This window comes from Loxodonta africana, chromosome 5 (assembly GCF_030014295.1).
Source record: "Loxodonta africana isolate mLoxAfr1 chromosome 5, mLoxAfr1.hap2, whole genome shotgun sequence".
Taxonomy (NCBI): Eukaryota; Metazoa; Chordata; class Mammalia; order Proboscidea; family Elephantidae; genus Loxodonta; species Loxodonta africana.
The window spans coordinates 30,975,279-31,000,964 of record NC_087346.1 but is presented as its reverse complement, the minus strand read 5'-3'; positions in this window follow the sequence as shown (position 1 = coordinate 31,000,964).

The following is a 25,686-nucleotide window of genomic DNA, read 5'->3' as shown; positions in this document are numbered from 1 at the left end:
AAGCCATCTATACATACAATGCACTTCCAATCCAAATTCCAATGACATTCTTTAATGTGATGGAGAAACAAATCACCAACTTCATATGGAAGGGAAAGAAGCCCCAGATAAGTAAAGCATTACTGAGAAAGAAGAAGAAAGTGGGAGGCCTCACTCTACCTGATTTTAGAACATATCATACAGCCACAATCGTCAAAATAGCCTGGTACTGGTACAACAACAGGCGCATAGACCACTGGAACAGAATTGAGAGCCCAGATATAAATCCATCCACATATGAGCAGCTGGTATTTGACAAAGGCCCAGTGTCAGTTAATTGGGGAAAAGATAGTCTTTTTAACAAATGGTGCTGGCATAACTGGATATCCATTTGCAAAAAAATGAAACAGGACCCATACCTCACACAATGCACAAAAACTAACTCCAAGTGGATCAAAGACCTAAACATAAAGACTAAAACGATAAAGATCATGGAAGAAAAAATAGGGACAACCTTAGGAGCCCTAATACAAGGCATAAACAGCATACAAACATTACCAAAAATGAAGAGAAACCAGATAACTGGGAGCTCCTAAAAATCAAACACCTATGCTCATCTAAAGACTTCACCAAAAGAGTAAAAAGACCACCTACAGATTGGGAAAGAATTTTCAGCTATGACATCTCCGACCAGTGCCTGATCTCTAAAATCTATATAATTCTGTTAAAACTCAACCACAAAAAGACAAACAACCCAATCAAGAAGTGGGCAAAGGATATGAACACGTACTTCACTAAAGAAGATATTCAGGCAGCTAACAGAGACATGAGAAAATGCTCTCGATCATTAGCCATTAAAGAAATGCAAATTAAAACTACAATGAGATTCCATCTCACTCCAACAAGGCTGGCATTAATCCCCAAAACACAAAATAATGAATGTTGGAGAGGCTGCGGAGAGATTGGAACTCTTATACACTGCTGGTGGGAATGCAAAATGGTACAACCACTTTCGAAATCTATCTGGCATTATCTTAAACAGTTAGAAATAGACCTACCATACAAGCCAGAAATCCCACTCCTCGGAATATACCCTAGAGAAATAAGAACCTTCAGCTGAACAGATATATGCACATCCATGTTTATTGCAGCTCTGTTTACAATAGCAAAAAGCTGGAAGCAACCAAGATGTCCATCAACGGATGAATGGGTAAATATATTATGATATATTCACACAATGGAATACTACGCATTGATAAAGAACAGTGACGAATCTGTGAAACATTTCATAACATGGAGGAACCTGGACGGCATTGTGCTGAGTGAAATTAGTCAGAGGGAAAAGGACAAATATTGTATAAGACCACTATTATAAGATCTTGAGAAATAGTATAAACCACACACTTTTGTGGTTACAAGGGGGGCAGAGAGGGAGGGTGGAAGAGGGTTATTTACTGATTAGTTAGTAGATAAGAAGTAGTTTAGGTGAAGGGAAGGACAATACTCAATACAGGGAAGGTCAGCTCAACTGGACTGGACCAAAAGCAAAGAAGTTTCCGGGATAAACTGAATGCTTCAAAGGTCAGTGGAGCAAGGGTGGGGGTTTGGGGACTATGGCTTAAGGGGACTTCTAAATCAATTGGCAAAATAATTCTATAATGGTAACATTCTGCATCCCACTTTGAAATGTGGTGTCTGGGGTCTTAAACGTTAACATTGGCCATCTAAGATGCATCAATTGGCCTCAACCCACCTGGAGCAAAGGAGAATGAAGAACACCAAGGTCACACGACAACTATGAGCCCAAGAGACAGAAAGGGCCACATGAACCAGAGACTTACATCATCCTGAGACCAGAAGAACTAGATGGTCCCTGGCCACAACCGATGACTTTCCTGACAGGGAGCACAGCAGAGAACCCCTGAGGGAGCAGGAAATCAGTGGGATGCAGACCCCAAATTCTCATAAAAAGACCAGACTTAATGGTCTGACTGAGTCTAGAGGAATCCCGGTGGTCATGGTCCCCAAACCTTCTTTTGGCCCAGGACAGGAACCATTCCTGAAGACAGCTCATCAGACATGGAAGGGACTGGACAATGGGTTGGAGAGAGGTGCTGACGAAGAGTGAGCTACTTGTATCAGGTGGACACTTGAGACTGTGTTGGCATCTCCTGTCTGGAGGGGAGATAGGAGGGTAGAGAGGGTTAGAAACTGGCAAAATTGTCACGAAAGGAGAGACTGGAAGGAGGGAGTGGGCTGACTCATTAGGGGGAGAGTTAGTGGGAGTACGGAGTAAGGTGTATATAAGCTTATATGTGACAGACTGACTTGATTTGTAAACCTTCACTTAAAATTATTAAAAAATTATTAAAAAAAAATTTATCCATTAGCATCAGTAAAAGTTTATGGTAGAGGTCTAGAAATGAGAAGTCTGCTTTATACACACTTTTCCTAGCCTCTGGCTACATCCAGATAGGCTTTAAACATGGGTCCTATTTCCCTCCTTTCTGGCCTGCTCCAAAAATCCCACTTAACAGCATGTTACTGTAAATTGTAACATCTCATATTACTTACCTAAGTATTGCGAAGTCCCTTCTTTCCTGCTGTCCACTATGCATATCTTGGAGGGGGTTTTACCCTGTCTTACAGGGTAGCTATGAGTCGGAATTGACTCCACGGCAACGGGTAAGGAGTTGGAGTGTGCCTTTATCTTTAGCATACATTTTATTTTTAAATTATTATATGTTTTCCAAAACAGAATTTCATAAATATTTTTAAATGAACGAATCTTGTTTCTCATTTCTTGCTATGGATGGAGCGACCATACTTCTATCTAAGCTAACCTCTCCAGTGTGCAATGGTTTGCGTAGTTTCTTGCCTATGGTTACAGAAACTTCTTTAGCGATTTACTCCACTATTCCAAGTCATTCAGTTTTCTCTCTTTAGTTATTTCCATTAGCATATTTTTATGGTGAAATATCTCTTGTTATAAATAAACAAAAACATTACAAATAAACATCAGAATTTGGGGTGACATTTCAATCTCTAGTTACCATCCCATTTCTTTGCTCCTTTTACAGCAAAACTCTTCTGAAGAGTTATCTGTATTTGATGTTTACACGACTTCTCCGAAGCTGTCTTGTCAATGTTGCATTTCAGGTTGTGACACGGCAATCACAGCTATAACTTCATGAAATTTTCAGGAGAGTGAATAATACATCTTATTTTTTCATTTTTTTTTATTGTTGTAAAATATAGAGAACATGACAATCTCCAATTCAACAGTTTTCATGTATACGATTTAATCAAACCAATTACCCTTATTTGGGAATACGGCCCTTTTCAATTCTGTACAGTTTATACATTTTTCTCAACTTGACATTTCTCTAAGAATTTAGATGTGTTTTGTCATAAAAGAATTGATGAAACATGCTCAAAGACATTGCCAGAAAATATATGCTTATTGATTTTTTCATTAATTTCAACTTGTGAGGGTTATTTTGTTTTAGCCTAAGATTTTACTAGCCCCATACAAGCTTTTCTTTTGCTGCAGTAGACAGTACACAAACAAGAAGTAATATACATTTATTCTAGTCTTAATTTTATAATGTGGCCATTTGATTTGAATTATTATGTTTTTTAAATTTTTTCTGTAATATTCTAGAATAAAAGAACAGGATTAAAATATTATTTCATTAATTCTGAGAAATTAATTTATATCCATTTTTATGCATTGATAATATAGTTGGCCACTTTCTTTTCTAGAAAAATTAAAGTTACACTACCTATCACGTTTACTGTCCCCATTCTTTCATCTATTCATTCATGAACTTCTTCTAGTAGTCATTTTTGTAGTTACCAGATTAGATATTGTGTTTTGTGGTTAGAGTAGTGAATAAGATAGATGCCGAATTTTTCATAAATTATATTCTAGCAAACATTTTAGAGAAAAAGAAACAATGGAAGGGTGGTATGTGTTACAAAATTGGAAATACAGGCGCAGTGACAGAATGACATTAGTAGATAAATCTATGATTTCCAAAAGAACTGATATGTAATATGAGTCACAATAAAATGAATGTTCTTGTGAGAAATGGTGGTAGGTGGTAATGATAAAGTCCCAGGAAGAAAAAAAAGTAAATATATGTGAAAATGCGGAAGAAAATAAACATAGAATGTAAACATAGTGGAAAGAGTGGCGTAAGGCTGCGGAAGTGGGCAAAAGGATATTCCTATAAGGCCTTGAAACCCAAGTTAAGGGATTTTATTATTATCATAAGGAATAGAAAACATTTAATTACTTCTACCTTAGTGTTAGGTAATTAAACTTTTTTTTAAGGCCCCCTTTTGCTGCGATCTAAAAAAGTGGGCTCCAATTGGTGGCAGAAGATCCACTTTCATTTCTGTGGTATCTAACAGTGAATCGGTTGCTCATTTGCAGCCTGCTGAATCATGTTGTAGTTCAATTCACTGATTATATTCATAGTCCCCTAACTGTGTACCCAGGTGTCTTGGTATGCTGCAATGAACTCACAGGAATGCAGTGGGATATTTTAAATTTTCAAGACAAAATTAGTGATGCTCAACATCTTTCAGTATCTTTCTGCAAGCCAGTAGTTTAATCTAGATAACATTTTCTATATTAATAGACTTCATTTTTTGAACAGTTTTAGATTTACAGAAAAATTAAGAAAATAATACAGAATTCCCATATACACCAGTTTGCCCTATCATTAACATCTTACATCGCTTTGGTATATTTGCACCAATTAATGAGCTGATGTTGATATAATTCTGATGGTCTTACCTCAATATCTCTTTGTTTCCTCAATTTGGGATAACAGTAGTACTGTGCTACCATAAAATGGGCAAGGTGGGCAAACCCCACATTTATCACTAACTGGATGGCCAGGATCGGGATGAATCTAACTCCCACATGGAAGTGCATTCAGGCCTGACCTTCCCACATTCCTACTCCTCGTCACCAGCCACTTTTGTGACAATTACTGTCTCTGACCCTAACTACCCAGAGTTAGATCACATCCCATCCTTGGCTATCCTGAGCCAGGTCAAAACATCCCTGACCTCCTGAAACCAAGTCATCAGGGAGCACCGATAGGCTCAAAAGTCAGCACACCTCCCTGCACTTCAGGTCAGGTGACCTCCCTCTCTCCTTGTCTCCCATACCCAGTGACTGTGTCACAAGCTAGAAAGACTCTATGCTTCCTCACCAACTGCCCATGCAGCCTTTCTCTATCACTCAGCCACCCAGAGCTGAGTCTACAAAAATCTACTTTGTACTGTCAGCCGCTGCTGGCTCATTGCCCCATGGATTCATTAATTCTTTATACTGGCTCACAAAATTCAGAGACAGTTACCTTTACTTACAGTTTCCCATTTATTATAACCAGAAGGGATACAAGCTTAGAGATGCATCAGACAAGGTCTGGAAGAGTTCCCAGGACGGTGCTTCCGTTGTTCCCAGTGCACAGAATGTTATCACGGGTTCAGGTTCCATATTTATTGGGACCTCAGTGAATATGCACAACTTGGGCCTTAATGCATAGTTATAATTGACCCAGTCAATGAATATACAAGATTGCATTAGCCCCCCTTCCTTTATTGAAGTTAGTTCACCAGATGTGGGGCCTATGTAGCTGCTACTTGCCTGGCTATTTTAGAAAACAAAAACACCATAATTGTTCAAGCTATTTTCAGAAACTGGAGTCAAAGAGCCAAACTGAGTTTCACACGTACCTACCTTATATGGTTATTATGAATTAAAACATTACTTCTATATATCAAGTTTTTTATATCTCTCACCTAAAAACCTGCCTGATACATTATAAGAATATATTCTTATTTATTAACACAGTAAGACAGGCACACAGGTGTAATTCCTAACTAAGTAAATGTGTACATTTTAAGGGTGCATTCTTATACATTTTTTTTTCCTGATGGAATGTTTAATAAACACTTTGAAGGCCAATAGTCTAGAGAATGGATTGAACAGATAGAATAGGCAGTTTTAAAAAGCCAGTTTGGATGACACTGTAACTGACCAAGTGAGAAATGATGAAGTGCAAAATTATCAATGAGATAATTTTACAGGTAAAGATATACTTTGGAAAAAGAAGGTTTAATAAACATTCGTAGATTTGATATGGATGTTGGAGAATTGTCAGGTCCCAAGACGGCCTCCTAGATATTCATACCATTACTGAGAGAAAATTGAAGAGGAGGTAAATTTGGAGAGAAGATTCTGAATAGAGTGTTAACATTGAATTTGAGGTGTTTGAGATTATCCAAATGGTTATTTTGAGTAGGTGATTGGGAATCATGAAGTGATGAAAAGATGGAAGAGAATTAATAGCTATGTATTTTTTTCCCTTCTTTTTGCTGTTCTTCAAGGCTTATCAAGAGGGGTAGATCCTTCTGTTTATAAATTAAAATAATTGATTCTATATTAAAATAAATAATGACAAATTAACTCATTAAAAAAAGTTTTCATTTACTATAACATCTCATATTTTCTTTAACCAAACTCAAACCAAACCCCCTGCCATAGAGTTGATTCCAACTCGTAGCAACCCTATAGGACAGAGTAGAACTGCCCCACAGAGTTTTCAAGGAGCAGTTGGTTGATTCAAACTGCTGACCTTTTGGTTAGCAATGGAACTCTTAACCGCTGCGCCACCAGGGCTCCCATATTGTCTTTACCCATAGTTAAAATAGAAATTTTTTAAAAATAATTTTCTTTAAAAAGCTTTAAGTGTCTATTGAGGTTTTAGGAGCCCTGGTGGTGCAGTGGTTAAGGACTCAGCTGAATCCCCCAGTGGCTCCACAGGAGAAAGATACGACAGTCTGCTTCAGTAAATATTTACAGCTTTGAAACCCCTATGGAGCAGTTCTACTCTGTCTTATAGGGTCGCTATTTGTTGTAATCAACTTGATAGCAACAGGTTTTTTTTTTAAAAGAGATTTTTATTAGGAAAAGAAAGGGTTATATTGGTCAAGGGTTAAGATTTGGAGGCCCACTTCATGGAGATAAAGATTATTATTAAATGCTATTTCTCCCTTGTTATTTATATGAAAGGGACCTTTTAGTTTATAACATAAATACACTATTATTTCTAGTTGATACCGGTTAATTCCAGACACTGAATTTTTCCTTGTGGGCAATGGATATTTTTTCTTTATAAATAATCCTGATCTTTGTAAATTACCTGGGAAGAGGTTGGCGCTTTCAAGCCTTGCCTTTAAACTTTGTTAGGTCGGATCAGAGCATCCTTTAGTCAAGGTCTAATTTTTTTACACTACTGGGCCAATACAGCAGAGAGCATATTCTGCCTGATGCTTCATTACTTATAAGGTGTCCCACTCTGGCTGGTACCCAAACCACCCAGTGCCGTCGAGTCGATTCCAACTCATAGCGGCTCTATAGACAGAGGAGAACTGCCCCATAGAGTTTCCAAGGAGCCTTCTGACAACCATAGGTCTTGTACCCTCAGCTTATTTTGGTTAGTTTTTTTTCTCTCCCAAGCACACACACAAACATGTTAAACATTACTCAGTTGGAGACCCTACGTGGAGAATATGCAGACCCTCAGAGTCTCTTGCTTTAACACTTTCAAGATCCAATTATTTTCTGTTTGTTTTTTTTTTTGGGGGGGGGTACCACGTGTTTTCATTAGTGGAAGCATGATGAGTGATGGAATATGTTTAAAATTTTGGTTGGTAATATGGATTTTGAGAAATATCTGTTAGTACATGGTTACCACAGAACTTTTAAGTTCTCAAATCCCCCAATAAGCAGGTACCCATCTGTACCTCCAGATCTTGGTTGCTGATGTTTTTTGTGGGGCCTTCTGTTAGGTTACATGAGAAATATCTGCTTTTCCAAATACGAAACACAAAAGAACAAAACAAAACCCACCAGGCTCCCTACCTATCACACCCTCCAAAAAAACACCTGCTGCCGTTGAGTCGATTCCAACTCATAACAATCCCACAGGTCAGAGTAGAACTGCCCCATAGGGTTTCCAATGAGCAGCTGGTGGATTTCAACTGCCTACCTTTTGGTTAGCAGGCAAACTCTTAACCCCTGCACCATGGAGGCTACAATTATCACACAGGAAATGATAAATATGCTCACAAGGCTTATCTAGAAGGAAAAAGGCCAAAAGAAACTTTTTTCCACCATCACGCTTCCTGGTTGCACTGTCACACTTGCAAGGCTCATACCCAGCTATTTTGCTTCAACTAAGGTTTCTTATTCCTTTCATTATTATGCAAGTTCCCACTGAAGGGAAGCAAATACTTTCAGTGGTAAATGTATACTCCCAAAGAACCTGTGAGCCAGAAAAAGTGAGTGGTATACAGTATGTACCACGGGTCATGAGCTGTTCTTTTCAGGTAATTTGTCTTCTGAAGGCTAACCACCATAGCTACCTTGTTCTTCTCAATTCAGGGGGATTGCTAGGCTTCTCATGAATTATGTATCCCAATGCTGTGGCCTGGAAGTTATTTTCAGGAAAGAAGCTTGGCCAAGCATTTGTCTCACTATACCTATTTAACCTATCTCAGGCTTAACTGTTTTTGGCTGATGCTCAAATTATTGGTTCCTGTAATTTCCCATTTTTCACTTGTTACAGGTAACAGCATAAGTCCAGTCTGTTACTGCGTCTTGCATGGCAGCGGTAGAGCAATGAAGTTCTGCTGTGAAATCTTCACAAACATGAAAGAAATAACATTGTCTCTGAGAGCCAGATGAGGAAAAGGTGAGTGCATTTACAGTGAGCCCATGAACACAGTGGTTGTGGTTATAGGGATGGTGCTGGGTACAAAAACATGGGAAATTCTTTAACAAGTATGACTGGCTTCTATCAAAAATAAGTAAGCCCATTACCAGCATCAGCTATTGACCCTGAGAACTTGATTTAATACCATTTCTTGAAGGAACTGACTAGTCATTTTGAGGAAGGTTGATACGTTGTACCCCTTTCATTACAGAGATGGTAATGATAGGTGTAGACATTTAGGCTGAGCTCCAAGTACACTTCTAAAGTCACTTTTTCTGCAGCCATCATGATTCATGAATGTAGTGAATGTTTTAACAGTATGGCATGCCGCACAATTTTGCTTCTGGGCAAGGGGCTCACTGTATTTCAAAAGAAGTTAAGCAAACATAGCTGAGAAATGTCCGTAATCTGATGGAACTCTCTAGTCTTATGATGGACCACATCGCACAGAAACAGCTGGTCTTAAATCACAGTAACATATTCTTTTGAAGATGTTGTTTTTGTGTGAGCTGAGATACAATAATTTTCATATTTAAAACACTCTTCTGATGGATTCTTGTTTATATTCTAAACAAGCAGACAAATATATGGCAATTTTACCAACAGTCAAATGTATGGCTTTTGGGTCCAAAGGGTTTGAAGCAAGCAGCATCTCCTATTACTTTGCCTAGTAACTAATGAGCAAATTATTCTTTTCCATTCCACTGACTCCAAATTCTACGACATAGTGATTTCTGTATCCAATTACAACCACTTCTAAGAAAGAACATAGCAAAATACATATTAGAGTAGAAGCTGAGAGTGCTTACTGGTCATTTTGGCTACTCATTATGATGGAAAATGTGTTTTGGCATTAACTAGATTTTTCATTTTAATCTTCATAGAGAGTTACGTTTACTGCTGCATAATGAAGGCAGAGAAAAATAGGGATGGAACCAAAGTGATTCTCTGGTATTGTTCCGATTCTACCATTGTCCATCATTAAAAGATAATAGTTTATGAAATCCTGTGCAGTAAGGAGTCCCCAGACATCAAAACCTTCAGGAATGACTAGGTCATGTCATCAAATAAAGATACTGCAGGTACTACCAGAAGCTAAAAGAAATATGAATCAATGATTGGGTTAGGAGAGTCATATGCACCCAGTCCAGCTTTGTTATATAGTTTCTCTCTATATTTTCATACTTGCAACAAAAATATTGGCTATGCTGTTCCTCTTCTTTCCCCAATACTTTCACATGATATGTTTTCGGTTGAAGGCACTGGCGAAAACAAAATTCTACGAATTGACAGACTGGCAATTGAGATGCTTCAACAAATGGATACAGCTCTGGACGTGCTCACTTGTTTATGCCAAGAAATTTGGAAGGCAGCTACCTGGCCAATTGACAGGAAGAGACCGATATTTGTTCCCATTCCAAAGAAAGGTGATCCAACAATATGGAATTTATCAAACAATACAATTAATATCATGAACAAGTAAAATTTTGCTGAAGATCATTCAAAAGTGTCTGCAGTAGTGCATGGACAGAGAGCTGCCAATAATTCGAGCCAGATTCATAATAGAATATGGAACAAGGGGTACCATTACTGTGCTGACGTCAGATGAATCCTGGCTGAAAGCAGAGAATGCCAGAAAGATGTGTTTTATTAACTATTCAAAGGCATTACACAGTGTGGATCATAACAAATTATGAATAACATTTTGAAGAATGGGAATTCATGAGCAATTAATTGTGCTCATGAGGAACCTGTACTTAGACCAAGAGGCAGTCATTCAAAGAGAACAAGGGGATACTGCATGTTTTAAAGTCAAGAAAGCTGTGTGTCAGTGTTGTGTCATTTCACCATAGTTATTCAATCTCTATACTAAGTACATAGTCCCAGAACCTGGACTATATGAAGAAGAATGGGGCATTAGGATTGGAGGAAGACTCATTCACAACCTGCATTCTGCAGATGACACAATCTTGCTTTCTGAAAGTGAAGAGGACTTGAAGCACTTACTGATAGATATCACAGATCACAGCCTTCAGTATGGATTACACCTCAGCACAAAGAAAACAAAAATCCTCACAACTGGACCAGTGAACAACGTAGAAAATATTGAAGGTGGTAAAAAATTTCATTTTACCTGGATTCACAGTCAACGCTCATGGAAGCAGCACTCAAGATATCAAACAATGTACTGCATTGGGCAAATCTGCTGCAAAAGACCCGTTTAAAGAATTAAAAAGCAACGATGTCACTTTAAGTACTGAGGTGCACCTGATCCAAGCCATGATGTTTTCAGTTGCTTCATGTGTATGCAAAACCTGGAAAATGAATAAGGAAGATCCTAGAAGATTTGATACTTTGAATTATGGACTGCCAGAAAAACGAAGAGATCTGTCTTGGAAGAAGTGCAGACAGAATACTCATTAGAAGCAAGGCTGGTGAGGCTTTGTCTCACATATTTTGGACATGTTATCAGGAGGAAGCAATCCATGGAGAAGGACATCATGCTCAGTAGAGTAGAGGGTCAGCAAAAATGAGGAAGACCCTCAAGGAGATGGATTGACACAGTGGCTACAACAATGGGCTCAAGCACAACAATGATTGTGAGGAGGGCGCAAGAACTGTCAGTGTTTTGTTCTGTTGTACGTAGGGTCACTATGAGTCAGAACTGACTCAAGGCACTTAAACAACAACAAGCCCCAATTTAAGGTTTCTGATTTTTTGGTAAAATAAGGAATGTTTGCTGTATGTTTTCTAAAATCATTTTCATCTCTGAAGTTTTATTACTATACTAGGAGCTCTAGTGGCTTAGTGGTTAAAAGCGTGGCTGCTAACCAAAAGGTGGGCAGTTCAAATCCACCAGCTGCTTCTTGGAAACCCTATGGGGCAGTTCTACTTTTTCCCATAGGGTCACTATGAGTCAATGACACCTAACAACAACAACAACAACAATCCCAGACTCAACCGTTATCCAATTTATCCCAAAATATGTTGCTTTTTTTTAATGTAGTATTGGAGGAGGACATATTTAGCAGAAGTTTGCAAGTTCTTACTAGGAACACCTAGTAAGAATATGTAAATCTCCGTCAAATCTCGTTTTGAAAATGCTAATAACAGATTTCCTAGTAAAGATATTGGTACTTCCTAACAAAGTGAAAAGTGAGGACCTTCATCTGTAAAAATGCTTTAGTAGACTATAACAAATCTCTCCAGGATGATTAATGTAAATAAACTCAAAATGTATGTATTTATGGGACACTGCTAAATGGAGAAGAAAATATCTACTGTGCAATTAATGAGATATAAAATGGAGTTACCCCACTACCAAAATGTAATTTGCATGTTAAATCTGAAACCAGAGATTGGCCTAATACAAGAAAGGAAGCTTCTTTTATGGGGAGCCATGTCCAACAGGATCACTTTTCTCCAATTAGAGAATGATTCACCTCCATTTTATCATGGCCTGTTGCTCTAGAACCATTAGTTCAAATGATAATTTAGGCAATTTCATATAAATCAAATTTGACAATTTGACACATTATGCTTTCATATATATAAACAAAGTTTTTTTTTTTTCTCGAAAAAGTAAAGTGATGTTATTATCTGATACCTTTGGTAATTTTAATGTGCAAGGAACTGCCAATATAAATCAGCAATGAACCCAGTAGAACACTTTCAAAATCTCTTTTATTCACAAAAATTTGCTGTCTTCTATCTCTCTCTGTCACACGTGTGCTTAGAAACACACATGCACACTTAAGGGCCTTAAATTGATTTTACATAATTTGTTTCCGTTTTTCATGTAATAGAGGCTGGTTATGTCTGGAAAGAAGATAAAATTTTCAGTTACTTCATTGGAGTTGCCTGAAGGAAATTTATTTCAATTAATCTTTTTGAAATATTCTAGGCCCAACAAAAACTTTTTTTTCTACATTCACTGTATTATTTAGCATTTTTTTAAATAAACAAAAAAATACTGCAATATATTTCCCAGAAGGTTGCATTGTATTACAAGTTTTTTTATTTTATTTTTTTAAGAGTAAATAAAGACAGGTAATTTTTCTCCCCACCTCTTGACAGAATCATAATGAGAAATCTCTAATAGTCACATTTCATCATTAAGTGGCATAAGTTCGATAGCTTCTGCAGAAGCCAAAAATCAGTCCCGTTATTTTACAGACAGACATTACAGTCAAACATACCTATTATTATCACATCTTGAAATGCTCAGGAACTACTACCTGTAGTTCTTGAGGTTATGGCATGGAAAGTTTAGAGATATTTAATGAGTTAAATTGATAAAAAAGTAGTATTACAATGAAAATACCTCTGACAATTTATACCTCATTTTAGTCAGGAGCACAAACATAAAAACATAAGATATGCATTCCCTTAGTACTCTTTTTGCCCTTGAACATTTATTCAAATATGTGTAAGTTATCACATTTACATCTGCACAAAATGTACGTATTAGCGCATATTATATATTTATATAAGTGTATAAATGTGTGTGCCTGTGTGCATCTAGGTTGAGAGAGAAAATTATTTAGTATGTAAACTACAAACTCTGAATATATTGCTGGGATGAATGTAGTGGGGGATTTAGTTAGGTTAGACTTAGAATAGTACTTTATTTGTGGCATGCTTTGGAAAATGCAAGTTATTTTCTCTAACAGTTTTGCTACATTGCAGCTGAGTTAATAAAGGGACATTTTTAATGACAGTATTTTTTTGTCTAAATCAACTTATACTTAATTATTCATGACAAAGCTGGAAATTTTATAATTTATCTAAATTAAAAAGAACTTTTTTTCATTTTTCTTCTGACAGAGACAAAAAAAAGTATCCATGATAATGACAAAGTTACTTGATAAAAAAGAGGAAAATAATTTTATTTTCTAGACTTAAAAGAACAGAAAATTTATATAAAATTACAAAGGTAGTTAATTTTTATCTAAGTTTTTACTATGAAATTTCTTCATCTCTTATTTCCTTTAATTTAAGGAAACAGAAACGTATTAAAGGATAGTATATGAGTCAGAATCGGCTTGGTGACAACAGTTTTATATTGTAATACATGCTTTGAAGGAAGTAGAATCATATTTTTAATTGATATACTATATATATGTATATATAGAAGGTCAAGTTAGAGACTTTTGAGAGAATTGTTTTAGAACTTCCTTAAGATTATTGAAGATAATCCCATTAGTTATTCTGGTAATATAGTTTTGTTGTTGTTTGTTTTGCCTTTTTTTTTTTAATGAATATGTCTTGGGGACAGGAGTACTCTCACATATAACTGTGCCTTAAAAAAATAAATAAAGCCAGTGTTTATCAATACTACAGAAGCTGGCAACCATCTGGCTATAATTAATTCATTGATTTAGGCCCAGAAAGTAAATTTCCATCTGTGTCTCCATTGATTTCATATAAAACTTTCTGACTTTGAAGGAAAATCTAAACTATATTTTTCGGAGGAGGAAGCAAGAGAAGGTAACTAGAAGGAGTTTGATGCAGCCATTATAACTGAAATACAAACAACACAGAGAACATAAATGGTAAGCGTAGGAAGCATATTAGGAAACCAGCTTCTGGAATTACATATCCCATCTCAACATTTTTTGCTTACTCTGTATTAGTATTTCACTCTTTTTATTAGTAAGATCAGCAAAAATTTGGTTGTTCATGATAAAAAATGTTAAAGCTTGTTTTTCTGGTGTATTCTGGAAGAGAATACTTATGACAAATAATGAACAAAGTACTAGTGGAAGCGTGTACCCATTTCTTTCCTTATATTTCGTCTTGGACCATACAGTTAATTGAGAAATAAGTTAAAGATGTATTGGAAAGGATTATATTAGATTTTTATGACAAATATTATATAGTAAAAGACAGAACAAACTAGTTTTATATTTCAGTCAATACTCATATATTTAAATTTAATGTGACCAAATAACTGAAATACAAATCTTTTAGACAGAAGGCAATGAGGGAAGGGAGGAGGGTGCTTCAGTTTTCTGGATAACTGCCTAAACACTTTTAGACTCTTAATTCGTAATTCAAGAGTAAATGGTGTAAAGAAAATAGAATAAACCTGGGTAGTCTGAGAAATATTCATTAAAATATTTGCTTTTTGTCCTATATTCAATCAAATGTTCTGGTTTCCTTGGGTTATTCTAATAGTTTGGTAAAATAAACACATACACACATACTCAAAAACAAATACAAATGTACACACACACACACATAGATTTGGCAAAAACTTGAAAAATAGAGCAAGAGAGTATAAACACTTCTGCCACTAGTATCTTTAATTAAGTATTAAAAAAATGGAATCAATATACCTGAGTGGTAATATGATTCAGCATTTGAGTATATTGCAGAGCCATTTAAATAGAGCATCTTCTATGATATTTTGTTTCAGATCTTTTAAAACACACACCAAGTTTGATAAGAACGTACTTGAAAACCCCTTTCTCACTCTTTCATTAATAGCAAAGCCATTGTATGTGTAACTAGAAGAGGAGATACATTCTCAAAGCAAAGGCTATGTGTGGTGATTGGTGAGTAAGGCAGAGCTCCTAGATTATTGGTGGATACTGTTAACACATTGGTTAATACCGGTCAGGATGGAGGGGATACTATAGATGGAATATATAGTCCCAGAAAATGATCCAGAGGTGGATTTACTGATTAACAGGGTGAACAAGCCCTTCCCTGGAGCCAAAATAATTCTGTTTACTTTTGTATGTCTTTCTAAATATACATTGGTATATGTAGCAGGTTGCAGGTTAGCATTTCTAAAGCCTAAATATATGGGTCTTTAATGTTTTTAATTCCGTAGTTATATAACCAATGGTCAAAGGATATGACTCAGAAGATATTTTAACAATCTACTTTGGCACATAAACATTCATTTGAAAACAATTTCACTGTCTGAAACAAAACTGACAAGCCATTGTTATCAGTAGGTTGACAGAAAAGAGATGGAAGTTATGCTGAGATCTATTCCCAAATGTGTGCATCATTTTATAATTATAAAGTTTGCAGAGTTGTGCGTTGTATTTATGCCTCTGTGTGAAGCTTTCAAACAACCTTTGTTACTCCAAAGCCATGAAGCTTTCTCATTGTTCCAATAAAATTGCACGTGCATTATCTGTCTTTCATCCACAATATGTGAATTACAGCTAAACTGTTTCAGCTGGTGTTCTGCATATGTAACACATAGGTTTTATTGAAGAACACACTCCCTATAGAACAAAGAGCAATTTGAGCTGGGTTAATCACTGTTTTCCTCTAAAATACTATAAATGATGGCAGGATGGGGAGCTTTCATGAGCTGTTAATTCTGTCTTTATTTTACATGGAATAAACTGGCCAACTTAACACACCTAGAATGCAAAACTCTCTCAGGCTTCTTTATATAGCCAAAAAATAGTGCCATCCACAAGACAACCTGAATCCAGGTTTGCACATGTTGAGTAGGTCCGATTTAAAATTTTCCTGAATGAATTTCTTCCACGCTTAAATTTAGCATACACACGTTGAGAAAACCATGGTGATTTTAATATTATATAAAAAGACATTAAAGAGGACTGATTACAGTTTCTGCAGTCGGCGTTCTAAGTGTCAGTTAGTAGCTTTGTCATCTCAGGCAGGATGATCTCAGGAAGAGTCAATTTAACAGAACAAAGGACCTAAAAATACCTCAAAAAGTAAATTTGGAATTCAAAATATACAGCCTGTATAACATAATTAATATGTAGCCTGATATATAATTGGTATTTATTAAAATTAGATATTTTTATTAAAATAATTATTTAATTCAGAATGAGCTTTAAACCCCACTCTCTTGCTGTCTTCTAGTTTTGATCGATCTCAGATTTTCTATGGTTTCATGTTATAAAATAGAGACTTTTAAAATTCTTTCCTTTTCTATGTATTTATTTATTCAACTACAAACTTATTTATTAAACAAATATTTTTGAGCTTCTGCTATATACCAGATGAACCCAGTTGTGTGACAGATAAAGACAAATACAACATTGCAATATGGTATTTTAATTTAGTAATGGAGACAAGTCTATGTATGTGTGCGCCTAATCAAATACTATTTCAGCTTTCACCAGGTATATAACCGTGTGCAGTGTACCCTGGGGAATGTAGCTGATGAATGGTAGCTTCTATGGGTAGCCCTCAAGAGCTTTGAGAAAAGGAGAATTGGAGTGGGAAGTCCAGTTATGTTTGTTACAACATAGCTTCTACTAGACTAACTAGTCATCCAGTAACAATAATAAGATATGGAAACAATATAAAAAAGTCCTTTTAAGGTACTTAAAAGCAACCCAAATTGGCAGAATGGGAAGGCATAAAATCCTGGCATACTGTGTAAGCTTTCTACTTACCCATCTCTTTCCCAAGAGCTTTATTTCATTTTATCTCTTTCCCAAGAGCTTTATTTCATTCACAGTAGTCAGGTTGAGTTCAAGAGGAAAAAAACTTTATTGCACTAAGGAGACATAGGTTAGTGATTGGAGTACCAGAGTGGTGGGAAATTGGGGAGCAGACTCTTGGTGGCGGGAGCCGCAAAGGGGTGAATCTTCTAAAAATAACTGACTCCTATACTGTCTGTGTGTAAACTGAGATTACAAGGGACAAAAGGAGAAACAAGAGATACACTAAAGAGCTTGGCAGAGAGTTCAGGAACTCATTGGGACCGGAGAGGTCAGGATCTTGGATTAAGGCAGACTACAGAGACTTAACAACTAAATCCAGCATATGACCCTGGATTGGCTCCTGGACGAAAGAAAAAAAAATGTTGATACAAATCACATTAGTAAGATGATTACTGAAATCTGAATAAGGCTTAAAAAATAGACTACAGTATGTGATTAGCATTGATCCCTTTTCTTGGTAAATAAACTATGGTTACATAAGATAATATCCTTATTTTTAGAACTATACACTGGAACATTTACGTACTGAACTATTTAGGAGTAAATGAGCTTCATGTTTTTACTATCAAATGGTTCAGGTTAATAATTACAGAGCAAGAGAGGGAGAAGGAAAAAGCAGTTTTGGGAAAGATGTTAACATTCTACTTCTGGATGAAAAATTGATGGGAATTTTTTAATTTGTTTAGCAAATGCCTTCTTTTGCTGCCTCTTCTGACTCTTCCACGCAGTGATTCCTTTCCTCTTGTGTGTTTGTTTTTAACTCATTTTCAATGTTGTTCTGCGATCTATCACATTCACTTACATTGTAAGCACATTAAAATACCAGGTTGGTTGTCTGAAAGGTGATTATATAATAAAAATTTTATAAAAACTTAATGTCAGAAAGATGAAAGTTAAACCAAGTATGTTACATCTGTCTAAAGAAATAGTCATCCATTAAAAATAATGTAAAATAATCCTATACTCTCTCTGTTCTCTGATAATGATGAAATAAGAATTTTAAAGTACTTTTCACTCTCTTAGTCTGGATTCTCTAGAGGAACAAAACCAGAGATGTGTATGTAGATATAGATAGATAGAAATTTAGTTCAAGGAAACAGCTTATGCAATCGTGAAGAAATGGCTCATGCAATTGTGGGGGGTGGCAAGTCCCAAATCTGTGGGTCAGACAAAAGACTGAAGACCTTTGCAGGCTCACTTGCTTACGGAGGCGGACAAACCCAAAATCTGTAGGTCAGGCAACAGGTGAGTGGCCTCTGCTGGCTTATGTCGTGAGTACTGGAGGTCAGACAAGAAGATGGTAGGATTCAGAGAGAAAGCGAGCTTTGCCAGAACATTCATTTACATACTGGATGCAGGCCACACCCCCAAGGAAACTCCTTCTGCTGCTCACATCAGATGAGAAAATGGAAGATGATTACAACCAGTCTACAAAACCACTGAGAATCACAGCCTAGCCAAGTGGACGCATAACATTAACCGTTACATTCTCCTTCTAAAAACAACTCTAAACGCTAAAAAGTGTACGTATTGAAAATCTGCTTGAACACAACGAAGAGCTAATAAGGCAGTGAAGCATTATGCTTCTGAGAGCCAAGAAAGGAGGGAAATTAAGAGAAGTAAGTTCAAACATAGCCTTTAAGTCTCATATGTCCCATTAGGTGTTTGCCTATTCAGGAAAAATTGCCAAGGTGCTGAAGAACAGAACACAGTTTTTGGGACTAGTGGGTTAAAAACTGAATTCAGAAAATTCTGAAGAGAAAAAGCATAATAAAACTTTCATCCTTCTGTTTATATTCATAAGGTTTCATCTAAGAGTATGATATAACCTGACAAGGATTCATGTATTAGCCTATTAGTTTCTAAATTCTAGTGAATGTGATTCAGAAATGAAGATTCACTCTTCCAGTACCAGTTGCCATACAATTGATCCCCATTCACGGTGATCCCATGTGTCAGAGTAGAACTGTGCCCCATAGGGTTTTCAATGTCTGATATTTTAGGAAGGGGGGGTTATGGATTGAATTGCATCCCCCAAATATATATGTTGTAAATTCTAACCTCTCTGCCTGTGGTTATAATCCAATTTAGGAATGGGTTATCATTTTTATGTTAATGAGGTAGGATCAGTGTAGGGTGTTTCTTGAGTCAATCTCTTTTGAGATATAAAAGAGATTAAAGAAGCAAGTGAGCAGAGGGGAAATGGGGTAAGGCAGATGCCAAGACACATGGACGTTTCCAAGGAACTGGGAAGCAGAAGTTGAAGAGACAAGGACTTTCCTCCAGAGTCAACAGAGAGAGAAATCCTTCCCCTAGGGTCTCAATTCAAACTTCAAGCCTCCTAAACTGTAAGAAAATAAATTTCTGTTTGTTAAAGCCATGCATTTGTGGTATTTCTGTTATAGCAATTTTAGATAACTAAGAAGAGTGGGAGAGAGTAGATCTCCAGGCCTTTCTTCAAAGGATCCACTGGATGCACTCAAATATCCAACCTCCCTATTAGCAGCCAAGCACGTTAACAATTTGCTTCACCCAAGAACTCCAGATTCCCTCTACACTAAACCAAACCAAACCCATTGCCGTCGAGTAGATTCCAACTCTAGCCTCCTGAAAAATCAAAAGTAAATGTTCTCTGAAAGAAGACAACAGTATTTGAGGCCTCAAATTAGTTCTGCAATTTTTAAAATAGTGTGCAAATTAAACAAATAAACGAAAAAAATAACAGGCACAGCAGAAGACAAAAATCAAGTTGCAAAACAAAAGCATGAAACTGAAAATAAGAACAGATTTAAAAGAAATGTTTGTTGTTAGTTGCTGTTAAGTCAGCTCCAATTCATTGTGTATAACAGAACAAAATGTTGCCTGGTCCCACATCATCTTCACAGTAGTTGGTACGTTTGACTGCATTGTTGCAGCTGTTGTGTAGTGCCTGCCAACAGAGGGGTCATCTTTCAACATTATAGAGAACAATATTATGTTGTGATCCTAAGACTTCCATTGGCTAATTTTTGGAAGTAGATCACCAGGCTTTTCTTCCTAGTCTTTCTTAGTCTGGAAGCTCCACTGAAACCTGTCCACTATGCATGACCTTGTTGGTATTTGAAATACGAGTGGCGTAGTTTCTAGCATCACAGCTACTAAGTGCAAGCCAACATAGTATGACAAAATGACAAATGGGTATTCAACTAATTTATTAGTTTTCTTAAATGTGTAATAGTTATATAAGTTTTTACCACTAGGGGAAACTGGATGAAGAGTTCCTGGAAACTCTTTGCAATCTCTTTGTAATTTGTCAGAAATCTAACATTATTTCAAAATTAAAAGCTTACTTAAAAATTTAATCTTAAATTTTACAGCCTATTAAATAAAAGCATCAGTGTATGCTCTGCAATTTGAGGCCTCTACTGTGTGCCTTCTAGGACATTTGAGGGTTAGCCGTAAATACAAAATAGAAATGTTGACCTCTGGATCACCATCTGGAGGATATATGAGTGTCTGTGTATGTGAGTGTGTAAAATATCCAAATAGCTTGATGAAAATGTCACTCATCCAATTTTAAGAATGATTTATATGACTATGTGTGCATGGAAAATTAGTCCAACTTTCTGGGATGATTAGAATGAAGCTAGCCAAGAACCTTTTTTTTTTTTTTTTCCTGATAAACCAGTACAAATAATTCTTCCCCTAAAATTCCTGGATTCTAGTATGCCATGTACAATCTGAAGTTGAATTAGTAAAATTTAGTTACCTGCATTTTAGAAGAGAGATATTGGAGATAAAATTGCATGTAAAAGTTAAAAATAAATTTTGTGGCAATTTCACTTATGGCTGTGAAACAGCAACTGATTCTGGACTTACTCTGTTGTTGTTGTTGTTAGGGTGCCGTCGAGTCAGTTCCGACTCATAGCAACCCTATGCACAACAGAACGAAACACTGCCCGGTCCTGCGCCATCCTTACAATCGTTGTTATCCTTGAGCTCATTGTTGCAGCCACTGTGTCAATCCACCTCGTTGAGGGTCTTCCTCTTTTCCACTAACCCTGTACTCTGCCAAGCATGATGTCCTCCTCCAGGGACTGATCCCTCCTGACGACATGTCCAAAGTATGTAAGACACAGTCTCACCATCCTTGCCTCTAAGGAGCATTCTGACTGCACTTCTTCCAAGACAGATTTGTGTGTGGGATTTTACACTGGTCCAGATTTAAAAGGTAAAATGTGACTTGCAAGGTATAGCAGAGAGAATCTTTTGTAGTGCTTAGGACTGAATGGAAAACCATGGGTTTCAGAGTGCTGAGATAAATTAGAATCCTCTCTAACCAAATTATGGAGACTTTACTGAGCAACTTGGGTGTTCAGTTCAGACCCCAGAAAGACCATACCCTAGGATGAAGGACAAAACTGAATTCAACAAATACTAACAAAACAGAAAACCAAACCTGGCAATATTAATTACCTGCCAAAATGAAAACCAACACACTATAAAAAGACAAAATAATTTAGAGTCACTGGAATGTACACTGTGTAAGTTACATAATCAAACATCACTATACTGGTTATGAAGCAGAAATATAAAAGGTATAATCACACACACACACAAACACCTAACAAAAAGCACCCCTGAGATAATGTACATTTTAGAATTAGCACACTTTAAAAGATTTAAAGGATTTAAAAAAAAAACTTTAAAATGACTATTATGCAAAAACTCAATAATTAAAGGAAGTATGATACAACGAGTAAGTGGATTTGAAAAATCATTAGAAAAAAAAGAAGCTATAAAAAACAACCAAATGAAAAGTTAAGAAATTAAAAGGAAAATAATTAAAAAAAAAAATCACTGGGTGGTCTTAGCAATGGAGTTGGCTGTGCAGAATAAAAGGTCAGTGAATTCGAAAGTGGATCAACAGACATTAGCCAATCTGAATAAAAAAGGATTACAGGCTGAGAAAAAAAAAAAAACAGTAGATGGAGCTCAGTGACTTGTCATTAAATATCAAGTTGTCAAACAGTCAAACATAAGTATAATTGGCATACCAGCATAACCTGAGGGAGAATGGAGAATTAATATATATTAAGAGCTCAGCTGCTAACCAAAAGTTTGGCAGTTTGAATCCACCAGCTGCTCCTTGGAAACCCTATGGGGCAGTTCTACTCTGTCCTATAGGATTACTCTGAGTTGGAATCAACTCCACGGCAAATTTTTTTTTTTAAAGTCAATAATGACCAAAACAAAACAAAACAAAAAAAACTTCCCAGATTTGGAAAAACAAAATAAGAGAAAACCTTCAAGGTACAGATCCGAGCAACTTATAACACCAGCAGGACATATGGCCATTATTTACTGGCCATCTAAACATTTTTCATGCAATCCAGCATGAAAATAAATAAATCACACTCAGGGTAAAAACTTATTGCATTAAACTAAATAATCTCACATGAGAATAAAGTTGAAAGTGAACATCAAACTATCTTCCAGGTAGACTGTAAAGGTTTATATTTCTGGGTGCTTTATACTTAAATTTTTTCTATTAAACAGCATGTTCTATTTTGCTTTTATTTAAATGTAAATTGTTTCGAATTTAGAAAGAATTTGAGCTTCTGGTCTTTTCATTCAAAGTAGAGACAAACATATCATATGGACAGTTACGTTTTTTAGAAATAATGATCTATGCATTGCAGTCTCTTCGTGGTATTACGAAGCATCTATTTCATTCTTCCTCCTCACCACCTTCATGTTTCTATATAGAAACAGTGAGAAAGAGTGAGTTTTGTTCAATTATCCACCTAGAATAGTTTTTAAGTGGCCACAATGACCTAAAACTTTTAAAAATTGGATGAATCACATTTAATTTTTATATTTGTAGATCAAAATTATCAAACTTTGCTAAGTCCATATAATTCACATAAAATTCTATTATCCTTTATTGTAGGAGACCTTGGCGGCGCAAACTGCGTGCTTGACTGCTAACAGAAATGTCAGTGATTCAAGTCCACAGTTAACAGTTCAATTCAGTCCACCCAAAGCATCTCAGAAAAAAGGCCTGGCAACCTACTCTGAAAAATCAACCATGAAAACCTTATGGAGCACAGTTCTATTATGACCATGACTCCGAATCAAAACCATGGCAATTTTTTTAAAATCTTATCTGAATAATAGACTTTTGGTAGATAATAGACACTTAATAAAGGAATAGATTTTTTAAAAATGAAGCTTCTAGAAACAAATGTTTATCTACTTTGAGAATTGAAAATAGCATCTATGATACCATTAAAAATATTTTGAGATGATAAAACACTGATTTACTGAGGATTGTAATACATGAAAACTAAATGGCATTTTTATGCTAAAGAATACATACATTATTTGTTATTGTGTTTTATTATAATTTGCATCCTTAGAATCCTAGAAAGATGCTGCAAGAATTAAATATATTGGCTAGTGTTGACAGAAGTTTCAGTGTAATAACCATGATGGGTTAAGAACTTGTTCTTTCTGTTTTCCATTTTCTAGAGTTAACTCTTGAAACAGAGTATTTCTGTTACCGGTGGATAGTTTGGGAGAAGAGGTTACCTCCCAATCATGAATCATTGTTTACCCTTTAGTTACAGAACATCACATAGAAACTAAGATGGAAAATATATACTTGTTTTAATAAATACTTCAAAAGAAACAATATCTGCTAAGCAAATTGTTCATAAATATGTTGCAGATATGTTTGTAATGCCAATAATACTTATTTTTAATTGTAGTAAATTGGCAGCTTATTTCTGTTATAGTTCTTAATGTATTCTATTAAATATTAAAAACATCTACCTAAAACACATATGTCTATATTCCAATACATTTACTCTATTATTGGCCACACATCAACATATTTCACAAAGGAATTTTCCACTTTATTATTATTTTCTCATCCATCTTTCCAAGATTAATTCATTGCTTAAAAAAATTACTACCATTATTTCCATTGTATATTCTGGCACATAACATCAGTTTTATTTGCAAAGATACTTCACCCACTTCAATATACTCTCCCTGTCATTTCCTACTTCCTCAAAAGAAATGCTTAAAAATGGAATGTGTGTGTGTGTGTGTTTGTGTGTGTGCTTGTGTGCACGCGTGTGTGTATGTGTGCTAACGAATTTTTTCTAAGGAGAGGCAAGTTAACCAATTTAAGTGGATACATAAGTTATTTTTAAATTATACCATTTATTTGTATACACATTAGTATTAGTAATAATAAAATGTAACAATATATTTATGTACTATTAATATATGCCCAAAACCAAACAAAACCTGTTGCTGTTGAGTCGATTCCAACTCATAGCGACCCTATAGGACAGAGTAGAACTGCCCCATAGAGCTTCCAAGGAGTGTCTGATGGATTCGAATTTCTGATCTTTTGTTTGGCACTTAACTATGCCACCAGGGTTTCCTAATATGTGCCAGGTACTTTAAATAAATTATTCTTATGAATTTTTATAACTTAATTCTATAGGAAGGCAGAATTATTACAGTTAATTTTCAAATAACAAGACAGAAAAGTTAAAGGACTTACTCTTGTCTTCCAGCTAATAAAAGAAGAGTTAAATTAAAAAAAACTTAAAGCCAGCCTCAATTAATATTGAAATTGTGTATACTATATGATATTTGCTACAGTTTGTTAAATATTTTGCTTTCTTTTCTAGGTTATTATACTCTTGTGCTCTTTTATAATATTTATTTGCCTAGCATGTTCTTTCTTTGAAAATTTGAGAAATTTAATTTTATCCCAAACATGTCAAATAACCGGATATTTTTATTAATAGAATCTGAATTAATGAGATGTTTCTACGTAGATTACCAAATACAGGCAAGGATTAATGAGGCTTTCTGTACTTAAACCAACAAATCTATAACTAAGTAACCCCAAATAACTGTCTAATGAAAAATAATAATAATAGGCTAATAATAAGCAGTTGAGTATTGTATTAGCTAAGGTGAAACAAGATGTTGATAAAACTCCCCCAATTTATGTGGACTGATGCAATAGGATTTTTTTCTCTGCCTTAACTAAAGTCAAAATTAGGTGCTACTACTCTGTAGCAGAATGATAGAGGCTTAGGTACTCTGCTTCACACAGTTATTTGAGAGGGAGAATTTCTGAATTCCTAATATCTTCAACATATGGCTCCCAATTTTTTTTTTTTCCATCAACATCCACCAGGCGTATAAGAAATGGTGAATAAATCACACTCATGCCTTATCATCTTAAGATGCAGTATAGACATCTTCGGTGCTTATTTTTCATAGTGAGAATGTGTCACCCCACTTAGACGCTAAGCAAACAAAACCAAACCAGTTGCCATACAGATGATTCTAGGTCATGAAGATCCCATACTTGTCAGAATAGAACTGCACTCAATGGAGTTTGCAATGGCTGATTATTCAGAAGTAGATTGCCAGAACTT